The sequence below is a fragment of the Python bivittatus genome, unplaced genomic scaffold, assembly GCF_059951505.1.
Source record: "Python bivittatus isolate LINGU-HERP-01145 unplaced genomic scaffold, Pbiv_v1 ctg000330_np1212, whole genome shotgun sequence".
In the NCBI taxonomy this organism is placed as follows: Eukaryota; Metazoa; Chordata; class Lepidosauria; order Squamata; family Pythonidae; genus Python; species Python bivittatus.
Window position 1 is genome coordinate 15,333,884 of NW_028277058.1, and position 19,662 is coordinate 15,353,545.

Below are 19,662 nucleotides of genomic sequence, written 5' to 3' on the forward strand. Positions count from 1 at the left end.
CTCAAACTCTGTAACATAAGAGAAAGATTTTATTAATCCCTTCTTCCCTCTCTCTCTCACACACACACGATCTAGACTTTTGCTCCAATTGGTGGCAAAGACTACTGTAGATCAAGATTACAAAATATAATTTGAGGAAGATATGCTTTTGTAACAGTTATGTTGTACAGGTAATTACTAAGCATAGATGGGTAAGAACCAGCATAAAAGATGGCAGGGAGAGGGATTACACTTTTCCAGTGGTTCATTTTGGCTTTGGCTGTAACAAGGCATCCTATGTTTACCACCTTCTTGAAATCATTTTTTTAGATTATGTACTTAAAGATAAAACACTGCACACTCCTCCCCAGAATTTATGTTCTCTGAGTAACTTGTCAGGAAATTGCCCTATACTTAACAAAACCCATGGAACCATTTGCCCTTTCAACCTTTGCTCCCTTAAGCCCTGCAAGGAGTTTCCAGACTAGCAAAGGTTCTTCCTATGCCCAATTGTTTTTTAACGATATACTTGTGGGGCCTGTGCTCTAGAAATCATTTTGGCACATTGGACACAGCCCTAACTTTATTATCAAAGCCATGAAAGACACCCTGATGTCCACCAGATGTTTTGGACTATCACTCCAGTCATGATCCCAATGGAAAAGAACTGTGGGAATTAAAATCCAAGATATATAATGTTTACCAGGTTGCCTACCCCTATTCTATTTTATTCTAATCTTATTCTTAATATCAAGACCTCTGGGCCTGATTAAGAATTGTAGGCTGATTCCATTTCCAGAGTATCTTAGTTCTTCATCACAGCCAAACCAATCTGCCAATGGTTTAATGGACAAGAACTCATTGGCTAAATTTCATCAGTCCATTGCACTGAATGAATCGGTATCAGTTTAACTTTGTTACCCTTTCAGCCACCTTGAACTTTTTTTTTGGGGGGGGGGAAGGAGCCTTGGAAAAGCTGTTACAACATGTAAAGGGGACAAAGCAACTGGTATGGGCTTTGAAAGATTATTTACTCTTCTACTTGGCAGGAAGTCCACCCTTCAACCTGAATGCTTAACTAAAGGAGCTGCTTCTGAAATTATTTTTAACTAAAGAAACTGGAGGGTTCACTGACACATTCACACACAGGTAAAAAGTGCTTTGCTTTCTGAAGGAAAGAAAATGAAAATTCCTTTCTTTGCTTGATACTCAATGTTTTTGTTCCAGATGTAAAAGCTCACCGCTGCATCTATGTGCCAAAACAGAACACTATTAAAGGCAAAAAATAAAATGGCAAAAGAAAGAATTGCTGGACAACAGCTCCTTATTGTGTTTTTTATTTCTTATGTAAAGCTACCCACTAAATTTTAGACAAACAGGCTGACCTTATTTTCAGACAACTGTTGCTTATGTATAAAAAGTTTAACTCTGCAAGTAGTGGAAACCTTAGATCAGTGGGCAAATACTAAGACATCTTATTCAAAGTATGCTAACTTTGGAAGAGAATAATACCTTTAAGCAGAATGAAATTAAGGTTTAGAAAATATTTCCTTCTATTTATTTAAGAGCAAAATTCAGAGCTTCTAAAAAAAAGATGAAGGATGTGGAATGGAAATTGGGCGGTGGGGGACTGAAAGATTGAAAAAACAGTCACACTTTTATATTATTCTGTTTTGGCAAAGGATGCATCACTGAGATTTCACATCTGGAAAAGTAATAATTCAAGTAATTTAATTATGCCCCCACAAATACAAGTCTTACAGCTGTCAACTATTTAACTCAAGTTATAAATATAAAACACACACACAGCTCTCTCTACACTTAAATATAAGTGTTCAACTCAGCCAAGTTAAGTAGCCTTTCGCTTAAAAGTATACATTCACTCTAAGTTGTGTCAGTGTAGTTCTGCAGCAGTTCAGTCTGGCAATATTAAATTGGAGATACTTGTTGGTGTCAGCTCTATTTGAAGCATTTTTATTATTTATTTAATTGATTTCTAAAGCTAAGCAACTCTGCACAGCTTTCAGAGGTTCAAAGGCAGAATATTAAAATGTGATCCTGCTAAGGAGGAAAAAACAAATCCAGTCCACTACACCCACTTGGTAATTAACAGGGGTAATTATGCTGATGACATAAGCATTCTCAAGATTTCATAACCTGAGTTGAAGACTTTAAAACTGAGGTTATTCGTATAAACTTCCTTTCCATATACATCCAAAATATGAAAGAAACAAGCACAACTTCTCTACCCTACACTTAAGAGCAGATGGCAGTGTCTACTTGACCTTGGCTACTTTCAAAAAGGTAAGAAAGGTTAAACCAGGCTAGTGGTTAGATTGGAGACTCAAAGAAATTCTAGAGAGGTTAGACCAAATGGGAGCCAAAAAAATCCCAGGAGATGACAAATTCCATATTGTTGCCAGGAAAACTAGTCACCCAAAGCTGAGATCAAATTGAGGGAGTTTTAACTCTGAAATCTGAACCTGTTCATGATTGGAGAGGGCACATGCATAGTCCATTTCCAAACAGTACAGCAGGTATGCTAGCTTTCATGTACACAAGAGTCCCAATCCTAGAGCTCCTTTCAAATGTTATACATAGAACTTGCAAGAGGACATACATAAACAGCCCTTTACATTGAATCTATCAGAAAAAGCACTACCGTAACCAAAAACCTGTAGCAGACCATTAGTATACTGAAAAAATAAAGGCCTTCCTTGAAAAACAGCTGAGTCAAAATGTATAAGAATGTTCAACATGTTTTTTTTTTCTGTGAATTAAAGAAAGACTATAAATTCTGATTGCATTACTTGCACAGTATTAATCAGCTCATCAACTCAATGTCTGGGTCAGCCCCAATAATTGTTTTGTGAATGGCTGTCACAGGTAGTTAATTGTCTCCCCTGCCTACATTCAATTTTCCTTTTTTCTTTTTTTTTAAAAAAAACTCAACATAACTGATGAATCTGACTGTGGTCTTCAAAAGCATATGCCATAATAGATTTGGAAAATCTGGATGGACATGCTTGGGAGGGAGAGTGGAAAGAGCACAGGATAAGAAGGAAGAGCTGATAGACTAGGAAGTCTGGCACTGCAAACTCTGCTGCCCACAGCCATTTTATACAGACTTCAAATGTCCAAAATGAAGGCATCATTAAATCCAAATTAAGCAGATCAATGTAGTTTCCTTTCATACTTAGGCTTGGAAACACCCTTGGGCAGGGGCAGATGAAGTCCCAGGCAATAACTTCCATCTGTATTTCACATTACCAAGACACACCCTTCTAATATATTCCACTATAAACAGAAATTTATTTTTCATCTGAAGAAAAACAAAATGGCACTGAAATTATTTTCTTTTTCATCAGTACATTATAAAAGCAAGCAAGCAAGCAAGCAAGCAAGCAAGCAAGCAGAAAAGCCCACCCATACTTTGGACAAAGGGAATAGTAAAAAAAAAACATGTTCAGAATATATTATAAACAAAAGTAAAATCCAGCTATAGGATAATACGTAGAAAACACAGTTACTGTCTCATAAAAAAGTAAGCTTTAACCATACTCATCACAATGTGGCACTAATACATAAAACAGTACTAGTAATACCAGGGATTATATGTATACATAGGAAGGCAAAAACTTCCATGATTAAAAACTCTCTGGTGACCACATGGACATATCTGTTTAGTTTTCTTAATGACAATAGGAAATAGATTGCCATGGTCTTCAGCTGGATTTTGTTTTTTACATCCTAGTGTAATCTATAGCCTTGGGGTTTCCTGGTGATCTCCCATCCAAATATTAACTAGGTCAAAACCTGCTTAGCTTTTTTTTTCCCTTCAGGTCAGCCACAGTATTCCAGAACTTGAAAACAGTAGTCTAGTATGCTTTTCATATACAGAAATACAAAAATCAGATCATTGGTCCATTTAACTTAGTACTGCCTATCCTACTGGCAACAACCGTCAAAGTGTTCAGGTTGTACTTTGTGCCAGTTCTACCTGAAATATCAAAGACTGAGCCAGGGATTTTCTGCAATGCAAAACATGCGGTCTACCAGTGTTATACTTTTGCCCCAAATTATGCAGCCATTACTCACTCAAGATTCCAAGGCAGTTCTGCAATTCCACCATAATTTTTGAAAAGTTGGAAGAAAACTAACTCTACTTAACCTTTGAAGAAGACTTCCTGTTCTAGATTTCTACTACATTTTAAATTAAAGCTTTTATTGCAGCAGCTTATATTCAAAAAGGAAGAATGATAGAATAGACACTATTTGTCTTTTTGGTCAAATACAGAGTAGCTGTCTTCAAGAATGGATGGAGGTGTCAAAACATAAAATGTTTATTTTAGATACGTCTTTGTTTTCATAGGCTTTCTTGTCCTTATAGCTAATGCCATCAGATTCTACCTTACACCTTTCTAAATCATAACAGATTAAATTAGCTAGTTATTTTTTTCTCAGTATGCGAGAAAGTCAAAATTACCATTATTAGTTAAACCATTATCTACACGTCAGCACACCTAAGCAATATTATTCCTAATGAAGCTACACTGGTACACACACTCCTTTTGGGCCATACAGTATTTAAATGCTTCAAACATATTATATAATGTTTAATTATTAAAGTAGAAGATGATGGTAATTAGATTTATATCCCACCTTTATTCTGTACAACTCAAGGTGGCATACCTAATGCTCCCACCTCTGATTTCCTCTCAAGCCTGTGAGGTGGGTTGGGTTGAGAGTGAGTAACTGGCCCAAAGTTACCCAGCTGAAGGAAGACAGAACTCAGTCTCCTGGTTTCTAGTCCAGCACGTTTACTACCTCTCCAATTTTCACTTTCAATACACATATTAGCAAAGTTATATGTGTGACCAGTCATTCCTTCCAAGTTGAAAACAGCTGACAAACTCCTTGGCTTTTCCATTGATGAACTTCCCATCACCATATTTATTAAATCGGTCTCTACCTTAAACTCAAATAAAGGTAATTAATTGTTCTTTCCTATATGCTTTTCTGTATCTGAAAACTAAGAATCTAGTGGTAGAGCCTCTCATAGCTTATACACTAACTACTAAGGGTAGGCAGAATAGGTGCTAATGTATTTGTAAGCATGTCCCTTAGAAATTGTTTTAAAAGATTCTTTTAAGAAAATATATTTTTCCGTGTGTAGGTATACATGAATGCATGTTCTAATACTTCCCACATTATTCCCAACTTCAGTCTGAGAAGGGAGACTGAAACTCATCAGTATTATATTTTCACCAGCCAGATAGTTGTCATTCTTTCTTCATTTTTATTTTAAATAAGCACTCTTAAAGATTTTACTTTGCTTTCCATGTGCTTTCAGGGAATTCATATAACATGTTTTATTTAAGCATTTGAGAATATTCTAGTTTTTTAGTTGATTGATTTCTTGAAGGGATAAAATATAGCTCCCAAATAAGACGACCATGATATAAGCAAAATGTATACCTGTTGTATACTAGCTCTGAGCCCAACGAAATTCCAGTTTATCACCATTCTGGAACTCTTCCCCAATTATTGTAATTCCTGGTGTTGCTGGACAAAACTTATTTTTTCATGTTTTTACCCTCATTTACCTAGCTAAAAGTTCACCAAGAAAAAGTGACAATACTGCGTGAATAAGAGTGCCATCTAGTGACTTTCTTCCTTGATTAACATGAATTTCTATGAATCTGAATTTTTCACAGTTCTTTTAAAGATAAACGACTCATCAACTGTTGTACCATAAATGGCAGTTAGGAGTTAACATCCTGGATCATTCATTGTGCAATCTTGAGGGAGGGAAAATGCAAACATATGTGCAGCCATTAATGTTAAAAGCTTAATTTAATTCATCCCTGCAATTAACCAAAGCTTTCAAAGCCAACATCACAGCCAGCTTTTACTATAACCTCAAGTATTAATGGGGAAAAAAAATTAAGCTTGATAATTCAAGATAAACAGAATTCCAAAAGAGCAATTAGGAGAGCCCCATTACCAGACAAAGAACAGTTATGAGCTTTGCCTATGCATTTAGCTATATATGGTACAAACACTTCAGCATGAAAATGTATACATTTTATACATTTAAAATGGATGCCGTTCCATAAAAAGCTTTTCTAAGGTGATAGCAATTGAGGTCCTAGAGATGGTACTCTGTTGCCTTTGGACAATGTCTAGCACATTAATACAGTATATACAGACAGTCCCCTAACATTAAAGAGGAACAGAAGTTATATAAATTGGGACTTCCCAGAATGGCAGTCATGTAGAATTAAGAAAAGTTCATTTCCAGGGGCAGAGAATGAGCCAGGTAATCTTTTGGGAAGGTCTGATTCCCCCCCAAAATTCTAATTGAATGGATGACCCCAGGATCAACTCAGAAATTATCCTCAAATGCCTGTGTCTCAATCATCATCATGCTAGTCACTCAATCCCTAGTCACCTCCAGATTGGACTATTGTAATGTGCTCTACATGGTGCTGTTCTTGAAGAGTATCCGGAAGCTTCAGCTGGTACAAAATGCAGCAGCACAGGCAGTCATGCATGCTCCTATGTTACACCTCTGTTCCGTAAGTTGTATTGGTTGCCAGTTTGCTTCCAGGTCCAATTCAAGGTGCTGGTTTTAACCTTTAAAGCCCTTCATGGCATGGGGCTGGGCTATCTGCAGGACTGCCTCTCCCCAGTTATATCAGTCCACCCCATTAGATCCGGCAGAGAGAGCATGCTGTGGATACCATCTGACAAGGACTTACATCTGGTAGGTCCCAGGCAGCAGCCCTTCTCTGCTATGGCACCCACCTTATGGAACATTCTCCCCCCAGAAATTAGGTTAGCTCCATCCCTGTTCAGGTTCTGGAAGTCCCTCAAGACCTGGTTATGTCACCAGGCCTGGGGGTCCCAGGGAACCGGAGATATGTCTCGATAGCTCCGCTATTGAGGTAGATATATTCATTCTCTCTCTGCCTGGGGTTTGTATATTTTAATTTTAATTAACTTCTATTTTTTAATGTTGTCTTTTTATATTTTTAAATGTTTGTTTTTATGGTTTTTTTTTTATTTGATTGTTGTACGCCGCCCAAAGTCACTTTTCAGAAGATGGGTGGCTAAATAAATATATAAATAAATAATTCATTGTCCCTTATGAGAAGGAACATGGAAAGTAAGCAGAGAAAATGATTAAAGAAATCAACACCCAAAACCAGCTATGGAAAACAGAAGTAGTAGAAATATTATTTCCATAGATTAACTAACCTACAAAGCAAACTGAGTTGAGTCAATTTGTCTACTCAGAGCAAACAGAGTGTGGAGTTTCAATTTCTGTCATTCCCAGGTGGGAATGGCCCTCTAATTCTAGAATGTTATATCAATTTATCAGTGCAGGCCAAAACCAACCACCCTCTGCCAAAAGTGTCATAAAATGCTGAGTTATTAATTTTGTAATGTCTGATAAAAGTGTGAAATTGTAAGGGACTTAACAGAAAGCTCTTGAACCCCAAAAACCACCAAGCAGTAAATGGAAACTATTTCATGGGACTTAAGGTAAGGCAGTTGTAAACTGGAAAATCTTCCAAGGGTTTCAATTTCTTTATCTCATACATTCTGGGCACATTGCAAGGAAAGCTAAGTCAAAATGGTTCAGAACACCTTGCAGATGATTTCGTCCAGCTTCTCTTGACAAATGTAGACAATTCTGTCCATGGTTTGATTTTTATTTTTTTTTAAAAAACAGACTTTGGCTTGCCCTGTTGGTAATAACAGAATTTGCAATGTGCCACTCATCTTTCCTGCTATATCCATAAAAGCATGATAGTGTTGAGAAAAACAATTCAAAAAGAAAAGCAGTGAACAGGAAGATCTTTTACAACACTAATTTCTGAGAGAGCAACTGACAGCTGCTTGCTTATCTATCTACAAAACTACTTCTAGGATATTCTAGTGCTCCATACTTAATCTTAAGGGGTTCAAGTGTAAAAATGCATGGCATCTACACCACCAGCCAAAATATCCTTTTTCAATTTAAAAACAAAACCAAACCAGCTCTATGAAGATACATGACATTGTTTTACAACAACAGAAAACTTTAAAGAAAATATTGTGTGTATGATTCAAAATTCCAAGTATTTCTTCACTGTGAGAAAATGCCTACAAATCATTTTGGATCCAAATTCAAGTTAACCAATGAAGCTGGGGTTATTTTTCAAACTCTATGCATGAGAAAAATTCGGTTGGGAATCATATGTTTAAAGGTGGTTGTTTTTTAACTCAACTGACTAGTGGAGAACTTTTCATCTGATGAATACGGAGACTGTATGAGGTTGGGAAAACAAACCCAGAGCTAGCGTGGATTTTTTTTTATAGCACTACTATATAATCCACTCAGTGATTTGAGCACAGATGCCAATTTAGTTTCTCCACATTTTGCCAAGAAGTACACATGTAGCAATATCCAACAAGACTCTTAGTAATACTGAGGTTTTTTTATGTAGCAATTCAGCAGATACTTCCTTAGGATTAACTATTCACAGAAAAATCTGGAAAAAAAAATCAGCACAAGTTTTCCATTTATGAAAAACATATTGCTAGAAAGGACAAGCCAAGCAAGAGAACAGACGTAGCGAATTGACTTCTTTCACGAGATTAATCCAACACCAATAGCTCAAACTACTTTAAATAAGAAATGAGCAAGCTATATGATAAAACATTTATAAAGTCCCAGTTACAAAGTATTCCTTTATACTATGATATTGTCCCCAAATGGGCGGTTAAGGATACTTATCCCATGAAAATTATATTTAAAACTTTCCTAATTAAAATATAAAGCAGACTTCCTCAATCTGGGCAGGCTGGCTGAGGTTCATGGGAGCTTTAATTCTCCACATTTGCAAAACACTGGGATGGGCGAGGTAGGCAAAAAGAGTTACAGTTACATACACAGCCTTTTACATATAGGCACTCAATATATAATCAAAGTTCACAGTGCTTTCCCAGGAGCAATGTTATGCATTATTGCCTATCTAATCCATAGGCTTAATTTACACACAAACTTCGTGCACATAATAATCTTTTTGTGAAGCACTTGTTTTATGCCAACAAGTTAGTGTTGATTCTTAGCAAGCACATAGATAGATTTTGTCCTGGAGGATCTGTCCCCAACCTGGTCCTTCAGGTCTTCCAACAGTGCATCCGTCACTGCCGTCATAAAGTCCACCAACCTTGCTGTTGATCATCCTCTTCTATTTCCTTCCACCTTTCCCAGCATTATAAACTTTTCAATACAGCTAAATATTCACATAATGTGTCTAAAATATGATAGCTTGAACCTGGTCATTTGTGCCTCTACTGAGGATTCTATATATAATTATATGTAATTCTCTCTCTCTTTCTGTCTTCCCTACAGTAATACAACTTTTTGTATTATGCTGTGACCAATTTCAGCAGTTATATGGATCTTGAATTTCAGTAACAGAATTCATGTTTGTTTAATTATTTTATTTATCTATATGTCAAATAATTATGTGAAGATCCAGCAATTGCAAATGCAACTATTACTGGCTAATAAACAGGTTTCTACCATCTTTGTTTGGTGTAAGGAAGTATGTTAATTTACATACGGAAAACCAGACAAGTACTCAATCTTATCCTACACAGAGCTTTATCCCTATAGCCTCTTAGATTTGGTTATAGTACCCATTCTGTAGAAATAAAATCTAAAAACTTTTGCACAAGTATGTTTGCAGGACAACAGGACAACTAGAAAAAGTTGTATGCCCCCAAAAAACTTCAGTCTGTCTTTAAGGTGGTGCAAGATGTTTCATTCTGTTTAACCTTTGAGATTCTGCAAAATTAAATATTTTGAATATTCAGCAATATTGGTAATCATTTGTCAATTTCTTAATAAAAAACTCCTTCCCACATTTTACTGTAGTAGAACATCCATCAATAGGTTTTTAGCAGCTTATATGCCACAAGGTCCAAGATTTTAATACACTCCTGGATAGTCCTAACTGCTCACAATAATAGTTGAGCATTACATCTTAAGTAGTTGTGACTTCATCACTTTAAAGCACCAGTTATTACATTACTCATAACCAGCTGAAGCTACAAGGATGCGGTAAGTGCAATAATGCAGAAATCAATCACTCTGTAGATTGCAGTTGCGAGTAGCAGTACCTGCTGTTTATATTGTACTAGCTGAATTTGCATAAAATGATACACCAGATTCCAGAAAACCCTGGCTTTTCAACCATAAAGAAGCACTTTAGTATCCAGCTGCTTCTGCCTGACTCCTCCCTCCTGCAAGAGTAGTTTCAATAACAAAAGTCAGTCAGAGGTAATTGTTGTTCCCAAAGAAGTCAAGAGCCATAAACCAACCTCAAACTCAGGCTTCAGATTCTTTCTGGAAATCTTAGCATTGTATCTGAGCTAGGCTTTCAATTCCTAGGCTGTTTTTTCCAACAAATTGATAGTTGTTGACATTACCCTTGCTAGCTGAAAGGACTAACTGGACAGCATGTACCAGCATACCAGTTGTTCATTAGCAATAAGCCAGCATTATAAATTGTTTTTGAGAATGGTGCAGAAAATGCACTTCAATGGAAGCTCTCAGTGCCTAATCTTAAAATGAAAGGGTTGGAAGAATTTGTAAATCTTCCTCCATATGCCATAATAAGATTGCACATTTTCCACTTATTGGTAATGTGATCAGGGATGTAAGTTTCACAATGTAGCTGTATATATGCTCCTCTCCAGATTCTGTGAGACTGCTCTCTCAACAGCCTAGTATTAAAGCAGTATACTAACCAATGGTAATATTATTTGATCTTTAATAACATCACCCTCCCAGCAGGGTGGAAGTTCAGAACAGCCCTTTTGAAAGTGTAAGAGAAACCCATTGAGGTCTGGACTTGTTAGCCATTTGCTTTCCAAAGCAAAGCTGCTTCTAGCAAATTAAAAAAGAGAATTTATTTCTAGTGTAGGCGGACAGTTGTCTTGTTCTTTCAAGCACACTGGGCAGTGAACAAGGACATTTTGTTGGCATTTAGCCCAAGCTGTCTAGACATATAGAAAGAGCACAAAGGAATTTATAGGATTACATTTTACTAAAATAAACAAGTGTGCACTCTGTATTATTCCTTTTTTCTATATGCCCAAGGAACAAAGATCTAAATCACTCCGTCAGCCATAAGTGCAAATTATATTTATCATTTGAAATTCTCTCTTGAACACAGGCTGAAGGATCTCAGAGTGAAGAAGGCCCTATGATAATCATGATAAATGAAGCAAGAGAAAGCACTACAAAATCCTTATTTCATATTACATGAGCAACACATTTCAGGAAACATCTGTGAAAACACAAAAAAGTATTTCAGGCCAAACTTAAATTCTCTTTAGAAATTATAAGCAAACTACAGACACATTAATTATTCTAAGGCAGATAATGTAAGCAAGAAGAAGGCTGATTCAGATGTGTGTGGGCTCCTTCATTTTTTTGTTTTTAATTTTCCTGTGGTCCTCTGACACAGAGAACATATATTCAAGATCTTTTCAACAAACAAGACATATAACTAATCAGTATGAAAGCAATCCTGAGCATGCGGTCTTGATTAATATTAAAAAAATGCCTTGTTGGATCAAATAAATTTCCATTAGTCCATTAAGAGTATGACTAAACAGGGGTTCATCCATGGATTATGATCTACTTCTGCCTTATGGCCATACTGATATAAGCAATATTGTTAAGGTCTTAGTCACACAGACATCTGGGACCACTAGTGATAAATTCTGCAAGTAAACAGATAAGTTTCTAGAGCAGATGAAAGCCTATTTCCCAAAACTCCATCTCACACATGAAGACAACCTGGGAGCCCTGCCTATCTTGAACCTTCCGCATAACAAGCAGCATATCCAAGATTTAAGATATATGAAACATTTTGGAAGAGATAGGAGATTATGCCCTATCTATGCTTTCTATCGTGAGACAATATCCTGTCTCCTCAATTCTCAGAAAGTCAAAAGCTGAACTACTGAAACGTAGATCTGCTGTTCCACCCATCCCTTTGCATATATATCCTATGTATATGAAAAAAGAAGCAAGTTATGTTGAATAAACAAAGTCAGATATTTGTTATATTGTTCTGCTAGCAGATACAGATATTAAAAGCACAATTTGACATAATAATACAGGTCAAGCTAAAAACTATTCCAGATTGTTTGGCAGAGAAACAACTTTTTCACTCTATCTCTTCCTTGCCTCCCATTTGGATTGGCACAGTCTGGTATGGATCCTTGGGCCAACCTATTTTTACCTACATAAAGAAAACTTCTAACTAACTAACTGTGCTTCAAAAACAAGATGGCATCACAATTAAATAACATTTTGTATTAACCATGGTTTAGAATTCAATCCATTGGTATGGTTCCAGAACAAAGGCAAATTATGATTGAGAACAGTTTTTCTTTTCCGTCACAGTGCTTCAAAAACAATATGGCATCACAATTAAATAACATTTTGTATTAACCATGGTTTAGAATTCAATCCATTGGTATGGTTCCAAAACAAAGGCAAATTATGACTGAGAACAGTTTTCCTTTTCCATCTGTTCAGCACTTTAATCTCCCTGTATAAAAGCCTGAGCATTAAGGCAAAAAAGTTACAGAATTTTCTAAATTCAATTAACACACAAAACCACAAATTGAAAGTGCATTTCCAATCACACACCACAGCTTGTCAAGTCAGATATTCCAAAGCATTCTGGTCCTGACTGTCTTTGAAAGTAGATGGATAGTGTAATGGTATGTGGGAATGGCCTTGGGAAACAGGAAGAACAGCCTCAGCCTAGACAATGGTCTGATAAACAAAATTTTAGTCTGAAGGAGGAGGGGTGGAGAAAGTGTCTCAGAAGGGACCCTCCCTAGTTTTCAGGAGAGTAAAAGTGAAGGACAGAAGGAGTACTTTAAGACTTGCAAGATTGTTAATGTAACCTTACAATAGAGTTAATATTCATTTGCCACACTTCTTGTCTTGACTGACTTGAAGGGCTAACAGATACAGAAAGGGATTCAGTATTCAACTGTGTTCCTGAACTAGCCAGATAGTATTTCCCCAAATTTTTGTGCTATAGCTACTTTACTGGGAAAATTTCAGACGTATCCTACATAATAGGACTTAAGGTCTGTCCCTGTGATGGAATGTATCTACGACTGGGGAGGTGGTATGATGGAATGCAATAGAGAACCTTGTTGGGGTCCAGTCTCCTCTTAAGAGCATATTATTGATCTTCCTATTCCTCTGTGTTGGGTGGGATAATGGTTATTTGGGGATGTCCAATTATTTGTCAGACTAAGAGTTCTGATGATATGGGCAGTTGAGTTACTATTTACAACTGTTACAGATTACTTACAATGATCTACTTATTAAAATTGCCAACTTTGTGAGATAAAAAAAATCAGTGCTAAATGAATAATTGCTTCCAAAAAGATTTTGGTGTCCTTTTTTTCCCCTATTTTTCTAATTTAACCACATACAATCAGAGTTCCATTTTTAGAAGGCTCTCACAATTGTATTATTGTAACTATTTTATGTACAGACGTTCTGACTTTCTAATATTGTTACTGGCAGATGTTCAAATTAAAGTCAAAGACCACAATTGTGGAGCAAAGGATCGACAGCTCACATTAAAAAGGTACATTTGAAAGCAACTGAAGCATGAAATGTTCTTGTAGATGTACTTATATGGTTTTTGAAGTTCATAGACAAATAGCAATATAGCAGTCATTTCAGCTTATAGAGTACTGTAATAGGAAGGCATGAAATAGACAAGTTCACAAAGAGGAACTGATGCACATTTTTGTATTCATAACTGATTATTAGGTCATGAGCTTCAATTCAAGGCATAAATTGGATGCACTAGTTTAGAAATACATCATTTCCAACAAACTAGGGATTTCTGTTTACCCTGCAAGAGCATTTTAAAACATTTTGTGCTTTTTTGTTCATTAAGTCTTAGAAGAAGCATTTTCACTCCTTAAGAGACCTGCAATATTGTCTTTTCTTGAGACAACATTGTTTTCCTCAGAATTCATTAGTTCTGCCAACTTTTTTTCCAGTAGAAGAAAAAAACATTAAGGTATATGTGTTTGTTCTGAGAATGCTAGTATCAGTAATATTTAGCATTTCTATGTTTTTCCCTCAAGGAAAAGAATTGTATGGCTATTATCCACTTTTAACTCTTAAAACAATTAAGTAAGCATAATCACCTCCATATTATAGATTGGGGGTGAGAACAGACAGAGGGATTAGGGACAGAGAGAAAGCAGTTTTCCAGATGCTGTCCAAGTGAGCTTACAACAGAAATAAGGTTAATTTTATTTATCTTTGATGGCTTCCATTCCAATTGTGCACAATTCTATCACCCTCTGATCCAGCAACAAGATTAAAAACAATAAACTGTATAATAATTATTATATCAAAGCACCAAGACACAGCACCCAGCAACAACCAAACAGGAGGCAATAAATTCAAACCAAGTTCCAAAGGCCTTCCAAAAAAGCCAGGTCTTCACAGTTTGAACTGGAAACATCCTCATTCATAGTGCTCTCTTCTAAAATATTAACTATATCAGCTATCCTTTCAATACTACTTGTAATGAAGGAGATCCCAATCCAAACAGCTTGGTCACAGGGAGTCTGCCTTGATGAAGATGAAACTTTACTGCCTTAAAATGACGACAGCCTCCTAAAATGTTTCCAGAAATATCTTGAAGATGCTTCTGTGTTTTTGGTAATGCAAGATTATTGCAGTAATTTAGCAGTCAGTCACACTTTAGCCTCATTATTTAAATGGCATTAAGTGCATTTTAGTTGGTACTGACTTGTAGCCAATGATGAGATGGGATGGGATGAAGAGACAGACTCCAGGAAGAAATATATGATAATAAGCTTAGTAACTGCTTGCTTTTGCTGACTTCTTGAAGGAAGTATGAAACATTTTATTGATCCATGGATCTCTCTCACTATCTTCATTATTGTGTATATTGTGGAAATTCTTTCTTCAGAGAAGCTATCGTGGAAAAAATATTTAATGAATACACAAGTTCTATGGCAAGAGTTTGCAATACATGGCTTTTGAATCACTCTGCATACAGATCTTGCCTTTCTACTTAGAAGCTGGAGGCCAGATTTATTGTTTTGGCAATTGCCAAATAGATTGATTTTTTACCAACTGCTCATCAAGATTTTCAATATGGATAGTCGTATCTACTACATATTTTAATTGTCCCTGAGAAAAAGGTCTACCACCAGGTGATGTCATATTAAACACAGAAGTTAAATAGCTTCTGATGGGCCCCTGTTTCCTTTAGAGTAATTCTGAACAAGATAGTTTCTAATATGCTGAAACAACACAAACTAATGTATATTCTAAGACAATAGGGGGAGACAGACCAAACACATAATGAAGAAGCTTTTATTTCACATAGTTACTTACTCCTAAACTATTTAAATTACATCCAACCAAAAATGGACAAATATATCACTGTTTGACAATTACTGTTCTTGGATTATCAACAAGTATAACAACAATGTCTAATTATAGGTTAAGACAATTAAATGAATGCAGCACCTTAAACTTTGCTAAAAAGAAAACTCACTGCACTTTAAAGAGAAAACTAATGTGATTTTCACACAGAAATGAAAATATAAGCATATTTCATGTTAGCAATCTAATCCCAGTTTGAAGATCACAATTCAAAGTTCTACATTAGAATAACCATTAAAATACTGTTTGCTTCTGAGTTTTTAAAAAGAGGCTTAAACTGTAATGGTGTTTAAAAATGTTGAAAGCACAACTGCTTTTTCAGTTATGCCACAAGATATTAGAGAAATTCAGACTCTTCTGTAGCTCTTAGCCACATCTGACTCCAATCTTAATAGCTGAGCTATTAACCCTGTAAATTTTCCCTTCCTACCCCCCCAGCTGATGTTAAAGTTTATCCAGGTAGCTAAGGCTGACTGAAAGTAATATCCCTTAATGCAAAGAAAAACAGTCATATGGATGATGCAGTATAAATGTGACTTGCAATGTGATCTTATGCAAAGTTCACTTAGAAATAAATATTCATGTATTCAGTGGAACTGATTTCCAATACTGATGCACAGTATGTAGTCTTAAGATTATGGAGACACCAGACTTTTTTAACATAGTGGGTCTTCCTTCCAAGGGCACATTTATAGGACCAAGCTGTAATTGTTTTAAGCTTTCCATCAGTGTTTAATGATGAAGTAGAGAAATCTCTGTTCTTGGAGCAGTTTAAATTAGGCATCTGTAGAGGCTAAATTGCTTGTTCAGCAAGCAGTTCAAACAACATACTTACTAGCAGTGTTCTTCCATGTAAATTGTTTTCCAAATCCTTCAGCAGAGCCAAAGAAAGGGACCATAATTCTGAAAACCCAGTTAGATGCTGCTAAAGTTATGGCAAGAGCTGGGGGTGGAGGAGAAGACAGTCTCCAAGAGTCTTCTCAACTACAACTCAAGTTATAAAACAAAATATAGTATCTATTTGTCTTACAAATTTTTTAATCTTAGCGCATGGAAAATATATATGGTAGTCTTTAAATTCCCCTCTTTGTAACGGCAGCTTGTAAAATCTTTATCTGTGTTTCAGCTGTCTAGTTGATGGCATTTAGAAATATCAAAGGGGGAGGGGAGTTTTATTTTCACCAGCTGTAGGATCAAACTCAGAGTTTTTGACTAGAGACCTAGACCAAGGCTTCTAGTAGAAGCTGATGACAACCTGAATGGAAAAACCGCCAGGCATCCTAGAGAAATGGTTACTGTTTTAGATCCTTATGGCAAGGTTTATGGAGTCTTCTAAGATTGATTCTCCTCCCTCCAAAGTGTGATAAACATATATCTTTTTGAAGACTCTAGACATAGAGATATTGATAGAGAAACCCCAAAAGAACTGCCCTCTCTGCCCCAAAAGAACTGCCCTAGGGCAGAATGATACACAAATTATCTCAGTTCTAGAATCCATATCCATAAACTAGAAGGTAGTTGAAACATTGACCCTTGAGTGAAAATAACGTAGAAAGCATACTCTTTCTGGGAGACAAGGCAGTTGTCACCCAAGTGACAGACAACAGCTGAACTCACACATCTGGACATGCCAAAACTCACACCCATCTATAGTCATGGCCTGCTAGAAAGACAGATGGAGCTTTCCTTGCTAGGAGTAAAAATAATAAATAAAACCAGATATTCCAGTGACTGCCGCTAGCTTTGTGGTTTTTAAATATTCCATCCTTTGATTACAGTGTAAAAGCTTACTACAGACCTAAGAGATAAATACAGCTTCTTAGTGTGAAGAATTTTTAATTATACACATGCCCTGACCTCAATATAATAAATAGCTTTGTAAATTCCTAATGCTATGTTCTAATCTGGGTGCTTGCATTTCTTCATGCAAGTGTATGTCCACGTGTTGGTAAAGAGCAGCCGCTGCCATGCAGACACAGCAATCAGAAGTTCCTTCTTTGGGATTTGGCTTAAGTTGGTTACTACTCTAACGGGAACCTGCAATCTGCCCAATGGGCTCAATAGTTATGGCAGGTTCTTCAGCACAAGCTCCCTCCAGAGTTCTCTAAAGCAAAACCCAATGTTGGGCACACTGAAGGAAAATTAAGGTGTTTCTTATACCTCATGTTTCTCATATCCACTACAATTTAGCCCCAGGTGTCTTGGATGTACCAAGAAATACATCCAGTGAACTTTGTTCTCACCGGATACAGTAGCATAATCCAAGCCCAGCCAAGCTCCTGCGGCCATTAGGGCAGGTACCCAAAGCCCCATTCAGCAAAACAGACAGACCTCTCTCCCACACATCAGAGGCTTAATACATTTTAAAAGTAGAGACACAACCCTCAAAAAGATCCCCATAAGAGCCATAAGCATAACAAATAAAGTTATTTAATTGCCTCACGGATTCTGAACTTTGGCTCTTAGACTGAGGAGGGTGTATTCTTGGCGTTCCGCATTAATTAAACTTCATTACCTACCTACCACTCCTCCGTCCCGCATTGCCCATTTCTCTATCCAGACCATAAGGTATCCATTAAAAAAAATAATGATAGCGCAGCACGAGATAGAGTGGCCTCATTCAATATAGCGGGATTTACTTCCCAGAGCAATTCTCTACGCATTTACCCAGGATTACATCGCCGCTGCTAGAGCTTACTGCCAGGTAAATGCATTTAGGACTGCAGCTTCCACATTTCAGGGTCAAGCGGCTGTTTTGCAACCCGGCGCCGCGACCGCTACTTTCCGAAGCAGAAAGCGGCAGCGGGCTTGGCTTTGCAATTCCCCCGCGCTCTTCGGTCTGCGGACAGTGACAGGAGATGCTGCGGGGAGAGCGCTAAGCCATCCTGCAGGCAGGTCCCCTTTCCCTCGGAGAGGCGAGAAGGCTCCCACCGCTAAAGAGCAACTTCCCCTCCCTGCTCTTTCCTCCCCGCTAGCAAAAGAACGCTTAGCGACTCACTGCCTAAGAGAAGGGCTCCGGCGACGCAGCGGCCAGGTATTCCTACGAGGGGCGAAGAACCAACATTGAAGAGGAACCAACGGTGCTCAGAAGCCCGGCTCGGCTCTGCTCTGCTCTCGCGGCTTCCTGAGGAAATCAGTGCAAGCTGGAGCCCCGCATAGTAAACGCGAAACACGGGCGGGAGATGTCAGCGAAGGCGCCGCGGAGAGGCGGGACGGGCCGTCCACTAAGCCCTCAGCCCCTGCAAGAACCAGCCCAAGAGATCCGCGAGCTCCCTTCTAATGGGACTCCAGCGCTGGGTGCCCACTACAATGAGAAAAGCTTTCCTCGCAGCTCATTGGCTGCAGCCGGCCGCACAGGCCAATCGCCGGAGGGCGTCGTTTCTCCGGGAGTTGAGAAAACTCGGAGAAGTGGATCAGTCCAACCGAGGGAGGCTGGTTTCCCCGGCAGCCTGGTAGCGAATGGGAAGGTTTTCGGGAAGATGTTGGTGTATCCGGGCAGGAGGAGCGAAAGCAAAAAGGAGGAGGCATCTCGCAGCGGTGTGTTTGCTTGGTCGTTGAGCGATCCGGACGTCGTCTTAAGTGCCATTCCATGAAACGGATGATCAGTTTCTTGCGATTTGAAGTTCGTCGAGGCATAGCAAAGTTTTCGACAATTAACTCCTTACCTTGATTAATTTAAATCCGGGAAATGAACTCACATCTTCGACTTCCTTCTCAAACTTCAGGGGAATTTCTTGAATTTGATCCTGTACTGATGATGGTCATTGCATCTCCACAAATACTATGGCGCCCAGGCCTACAAAAATACTACTTGAAGCTGCCTAATATTTCACCTTTGATACTTTGCCAGTGGCAAGGTTATCTGAATGAAGTGAAAAATACGACACTTCTACGCTCAGATGGAATTGTCTTTCTGACTGACCGTGCTCTCAGAAAAGGTCACCATCTGATATTTCTTTCCATATTGTACATAAAATGCAAAACGATTTTCCATTATTCCTCAGTTGCTTTAATGGCAGGCATTTTCAAATGCCAGCCAGTCACTGCACATTAGTAACACTGATAGGAAACTATTCCAACGTAAGTAAAAAGTGATGCTGAAACATCTGAATAAATACACACATGTATTTTCAGAT

General features: G+C 37.7%; 1 protein-coding gene across 2 annotated transcripts in view; it reads right to left on the reverse strand.

The window, feature by feature from the left end:
• The window catches only part of PRICKLE1 (prickle planar cell polarity protein 1), a 70,699-nt gene extending 51,876 nt beyond the window's left edge, over window positions 1-18,823 (reverse strand). For both annotated transcript variants that reach the window (XM_007433824.4, XM_088141742.1), the window contains exon 1: window positions 18,525-18,823. The gene's annotated coding sequence lies outside the window, so the exon portion shown is untranslated. The remainder of the gene's footprint in view (window positions 1-18,524) is intronic.
• Window positions 18,824-19,662: the final 839 nt, after the last annotated feature.